The sequence below is a fragment of the Curcuma longa genome, chromosome 7, assembly GCF_044706935.1.
Source record: "Curcuma longa cultivar G26 ecotype Majalengka, Jawa Barat chromosome 7, ITB_CL_G26_1.1, whole genome shotgun sequence".
NCBI classification, from domain to species: domain Eukaryota; kingdom Viridiplantae; phylum Streptophyta; class Magnoliopsida; order Zingiberales; family Zingiberaceae; genus Curcuma; species Curcuma longa.
Window position 1 is genome coordinate 10,241,872 of NC_133867.1, and position 6,199 is coordinate 10,248,070.

The 6,199-nt window shown below is 29.1% G+C and overlaps 1 long non-coding RNA gene across 1 annotated transcript; it reads right to left on the reverse strand.

Moving 5' to 3' along the window:
• Nucleotides 1-1,675: 1,675 nt before the first annotated feature.
• On the reverse strand, nt 1,676-2,234 carry LOC141831374 (uncharacterized). The gene is made up of 2 exons (XR_012602054.1): nt 1,897-2,234; nt 1,676-1,818 (listed from the first exon to the last, which is right to left on the reverse strand). It is a non-coding gene; the product is annotated as an uncharacterized LOC141831374 (long non-coding RNA).
• Between the last annotated feature and the right edge of the window lie 3,965 nt (nt 2,235-6,199).

The window sequence follows — 6,199 nt, forward strand, 5'->3', positions numbered from 1 at the left end:
AAAGTTGTGTAATGTTAATGCTATGATGAATTTATAATAGATCATAAAAGTACTCATTATATCTTAATAATCAAGCTTAGCTAGAATTAATGCAAGTTCACTTAAATTTACAGTTATAAGCCCATAGGTAAGGACATCGGCTTAAGAGTTCGTTACAATTCTAAGTTATCTCTAAATAATGATTTAATTTTTATGGTTATTTTAGATTATTTTTTATCTTTGGAAAAGAGGATCAATAATCATGTTTATTCAGATTTTCTAATAAATGATTTGCATTTTTTCTTCAGATTTTTAACTGTAAAAAGAATAACATGTTAAAAATTAATATAGTTTCTTATTAATTTATTTATTTTCATTATTTAAAATTTACTTAGCTGTTATCTACTTTAATGATTTTATAGTCAATTGTGAAGTAATATCAAAGTTAAATGACAGAATAGAATAGGTTCTATTATTCCCTGTATTTTAAAGTATTTTTTAAATTCAATAAAATATTTACTATCTGAATACAAATATGTCTAATAAAAAAATACCAATCTAGATATTAAAAATATATGAACAAAGAAAGGAAGAAAATTTTATTCTAACCCAAGAAGATTGGGATAGATAGATTTGTTACTAGTACTTGAAAACTGATATGAAAAATCTAATGAGTTTTCTTAATAACAAATAATAATAATAATAAATTATAAATCTAATTTATCAAATATTAATATCAATAATTTAGAAAATGAATTGATTGATAAAAAGATAAAGAAATTAATTATGTTTTTGCATATGATGAAAAATTCTTAACACTTTTCTACACTTCGTTACATTTAAAAATTATCAAAATGAGGAAAATATGAAAGGAGGTGATGGGTATATTTGAAAGAATTAGATAAAATAATTTATTTTTATTATAAAATATTTAGTCAAAAGTTAATTGCAGTTCAATTAGAGACTGAAAAATGCTTATTAGTAAGTTTAAAAATCATGAAATAAATAATGAACAAAGAGTGCGTTGATGATAATTACTTTTAAAAAAAATAAAATCATTGATTAAAATTTATAGAAAAAAAATATCAATAAAGAGAATCAACATTGGAGGAATTTTAATAAAAATTATTATTGTAGTTAAAAATTTGCAAGAAGAAATTAGGCATTTCCGGTACAAATGAGAAATCATAAATAAGAATGTTTCAGACAATTAAAATCATTGTAGAGTTTTATCATGTAATATGTAAGAAGACCTTGAATGTATTCAAGGTGATAAAACTCCTAATCAATATTTTGACAATAACACACAAATATGAATTAATAAATACGATAGGATTATAAATTAAAAATGTACTATTATTTGAAAAATCATAATAACTGCCAATTAGTTGACTTCAGTTCTTATTTTACATACCAGGTTTAATAAGATCATGTCCTAAGATAATTTCTTCATCACATAGTTCACATTTTTGTGGTAAGCTTCTTACTAATTGTTTCCTTTTAGTCATGATTTCTTAAATCAGTTTAAATTCATGTGAAGGAATTCTTCAACAAGTTCATGAAAGACTCTTGATTCATCTGCTCTTTAATAGAGAAAATGTAATAATTGAATAGGGATCTTTCTATATGGAGTGATTCTTTATCTAAGTTTTCTAATTTCCTGTTTCAAATTGTATGATAAATAAAGACCATAAACTTTGATTAAACCAATTCATATAACGCATAGATGTTCAGATGACACAATTTAAAATTTTCAATCAAATTACATTAAAAGAACAACTTACAACTTAGGCAGAGAAAATAATAAATCTCAGTAAAGATTTAATGGTCCTTGCTAATCTGCAAAAAGAGATTGTAGCTCCTCAAATCATACCCAAACGGAGACCCAAAAAATTTTTTTAAAAAGGAAAAACAAACCTTGGAAAATAATAGAACTCGAGAAATGTGGAACAAGGTTGGGATCTTTCATTTGAATGGACCTTGCAAGATGTAGTAAGTGATAGCATTTACAACAATATGAGCAAATGAGCAAGCTAAGAAGCCCATTAGAACAAATATATCAAAATTGCAATTGTGTTTCAATTCGGCCACCTTTAACAACTAGTATTGCCCGAAACAAAACGACATGATGCCGATGCTTTATAATGTTCCAAAGTCGCATTTACTGAAAAACTGATTTCTTCAACCTCAGTAAGTTTGCTTACCTCAATCTGAAAGCTCTGGCGCTTGACCTTTCTTCTCAATTAAAGCTTGCACTTTCTGCAGTACAATCACAACAACCTAGTTAATTGGTGAATTAAGAAACATATTCGATCAACTATAACTTATTAAAAATTCGTCATTATCTAACATTCAATAAATCTCGATTTATTAAGATTTTATTATTGTCTAACATTCAGTTAATCTTGACCTATTAAGACTTTATTATTGATTTGATCATCTTAACTTGCCAAGATTTCTCATCTAATGTGTTTAATCTTTCATAATTCACTTGGATTTATCCTTATCAAATTTCTATTGAACTCAAAATTATCATCTTCTAATTTTACTTCCATTGACTCGAAATTATCATCTTTTAATTTTAAGACTCTTTTGTTTAATATTTGATCAACTTTGATCTATCAAAACTTCGTCATTATCTAACATTCAATAAACCTCAACTTATTAAGACTTTATTATTGTCTAGCATCCAGTCAATCTTGATCTATTAAGACTTCATTATTTATTTGACTATCTTGACTTGTCAGGATTTTTCATCTCATATTTAAATATCTGATCAACTTGAATCTACTTAGATTTCATATTTTATTTTAAATGTCTTATTACCATTAACCACATGGATTTTACATTTCATGTAAGTGTTCAATCTTTCATAATTCACTTAGATTTTATTCTTATCAAATTTCTGTTGAACTCAAAATTATCATCTTCTAATTTTAAGATTATTTTGTCTAATATTCGATCAATTTTAACCTATCAAAAATTCATCATTATCTAACATTCAATAAACCTCAACTTATTGGGACTTTATTATTGTCTAGCATCCAGTCAATTTTGATCTATTAAGACTTCATTATTAATTTGACCATCTTGACTTGCCAGGACTTCTCATCTCATGCTTAAATATCCGATCAATTTTGATTTACTTGAATTTCATATTTCATTTTAAGTGTCTGATTTTTCATAATCCACTTGGATTTTATTTTCATGTCAAGTATCCACTCTTTCATATTTCACTTAAATTTTTTCCTTGTTAAATTTCTGTTGAACTCAAAATTATCATCTTCTAATTTTACCTCCATTGACTTGAAATTATCGTCTTCTAATTTTAAGACTCTTTCATCTGATATTCAATCAACTTTGACCTATCAAAATTTCACCATTATCTAATATTCAATAAATCTTGATTTATTGAGACTTTATTATTGTCTAACATCCGATTAACTTTCACCTATTAGGACTTCATTATTAATTTGATCATCTTGACTTGCCAAAACTTCTCATGCTTAAATATCCAATCAATTTTGATCTACTCACATTTCATATTTCATTTCAAGTGAACAAACAACACTAACCTTCTTCAAATTTTTTCATGATCTAGGAAAAACACTTAATACGGAGTCGTTGTCCTCTTCAATAAATTGAATATTTCATATTCTGAGAAAAGGAATGGCAGCTCATGAACAATGATCATGTGAGAAAGAATCTCCCTTATCTTCCCATGATCATACTTGAAATTTTGGACAGCATTAACAGTTTCTAATTCAACAATAGTTGTAGAGACGGTAAGATTATTTTGACCTTTCTCACTAATCTGCTTCCTCATACAACCCTTGAGGTGTCTCAAAAAATGGGATGTAACACCAGTCTTGTTTATTGTGAGCCGATGTTTACAATGAATACATTCAGCCTTTATTGTCCCATTCGGAAGAGTAACCTCTTTAAAGTCATCCCACGCTTTGGATGTTCGTTTTCTTTTCTTTGGAGCATATGGACTTTCATCCTCTTCTTCAATTGTCTCGGATTGTTGCACATTATTGGTTTGAATTGTTTCATTGGTATTATTTGCTGAAGGTTGAATTTCTCCCAAAGTAGGGTTTATGGCAGAATCTTCAGTTGATAAATGCGGAGTTGACATTGAATACAAAAGTCCTGTATAAAAATTGCATAAAAAAGGCTACAAGCAAGCAAGTTTTAAGCATTGAAACAATTAATCACTCTACAAGCAAACAAGTTTTACTTGCTACTAGAGAAAAGGTTGATGTTAATTTAATTGCAAAAGTTCTAAGCTTGATAATAAGCAAACAAAAATCACATCCTAAGTGTTGTTTGTGTGTGCAATGTGCATGGGCAAAGAAAGAAACAACAAGCCCGGTTGTTTGTTTTGCCATGCTCGATAGGCACATATTATGTAAGACATGGGCTGAGAACAAGGAGCAAAAGGCTATGGAAACCACAAACGAAATAGAAGGAAACTAGAAACTAGGAAACGAAACAAATTTTCTCACCTCAAACAAGAGCTTGAAGAATGGAGATCAAGGTTGAAGGACTGCCGGGACTGATGGGTTTGAGCTTGGAGATTAGGGATTGCTTGAAGATCAAAGATAGAGACTATCGAAGGTGTTTCCCTGAAGGCAAAGGCGTACTGTCTATGCGATTCACGGGGAGGCATTCTTGCAGGCGATTCCTGAAGGCATTGAGGCAGCGAAGCGTTGAGAGCCAGCAAAGCGGATGAGAGTCGACGATTCTTGAGGCAGCAAGGACGGACGGATGGTAATCGAGATCAACTAGGGTTTTACCTAAGATAGAGAGATTTAAGGTTTTTTTTCTTTTGTTTACTAAACAAATGAGGGTTTTTTTCTTTTGTTTACTAAACAGCTAAACGCTAAACAGATGAGGGGTCTTTTCTACTTTTTGTTTACTAAACGGATGAGGGTTTTTTTTCTCTTTTGTTTACTAAACAGATGAGGTTTTTTTTTTTTTGTTTACTTTTATGATTTAATTAAGATGATCAACCCATGAATCTGTCAAAAATAAAAATTTTAAAAAATATTAAAAATTTTAAATTTAAATTTTTTTCTATTCTTATTTGAAAGAGTAAGAAATTACGAACAAGGGAGATCACGATGAGGGAGGAAAAGGATGCCCTTTGTAAGGCATATTGATGTCAGGGTGACTCGACATGAGGAGTCGAAGTTTTAACGGATCATAACTTTTGACTCGGATATCAGAATGAGGCACAGTCGGTTGCTAATCGAAACTCTTTCAAAGACCTTTATTTAGTACCGGGTAAAACCTATACCAACTCACTCTTGAGCCCATCTGACATCGTTTAGTGCTCCGTCCGTAGTTTCAAACTTATTTTTTACTATTTATAGTAATTTTTTATTTTTAGGTTTTTTTTGATATTTTTAACTTTTTCAAGTTAGGGTTTTGGTTTACAGCCTATTTATAGGAGTGTTTAATCATTTACGGCCAGTTTGGTTGATTGAATAAAAATTTTCTTTCTTGACAAAAACTTTAGAGGTGATGCCGTCGCGGTTTTCTAGCCATTGTTCTAATTTCTCAAACTTGTTCTTTTCAATACAATTCTCTTTCAATCTTTTGCCTCTAGAATAATCACTATTTGTCAGGCTTTACATATATTTTTAAGAGATCAATACAGAAAAAGAAGAATCGATTAAATTTTTAAACATAAGATATATAATTTAAAAAATCAATAATAAATACAATTAGAATAATTTAAAGTTAATAATTAATAATATTTTTAAATTAATCTAAAATTAAGAGTAAATATTGTTTTTTAAAAATATATATAAATAAATATTAAACACATAAAAACTAGACCTTAAAATATATATATATATATATACACACGAGCCTCCTAACGAACATGTTCGCGAGCCTCCTAACGAACACGTTCACGAGCTCACGAACCAAATATTGTTAAGCTCGAGCTCGGCTCGATAATATTTTTTAGCTCGAAATCAGGCTTGAGCTCGGCTCGTTAACGTAATCGAACGAATTTTTTTCAAACCGAGATCCGAATAGCTCGTGAGCGGCTTGACTTGATTACACCCCTAATCGAATATCAAAATTAATTCAAGCCAACTCGAGAGTTGTAAAGCTAATTGAAAAATCATAAGTTACCGATTGTTTTATTCTTCTCTTGTAAGTTGGTTTACTAGAAAATAATATTACGTTGCTCTATTATATTGGG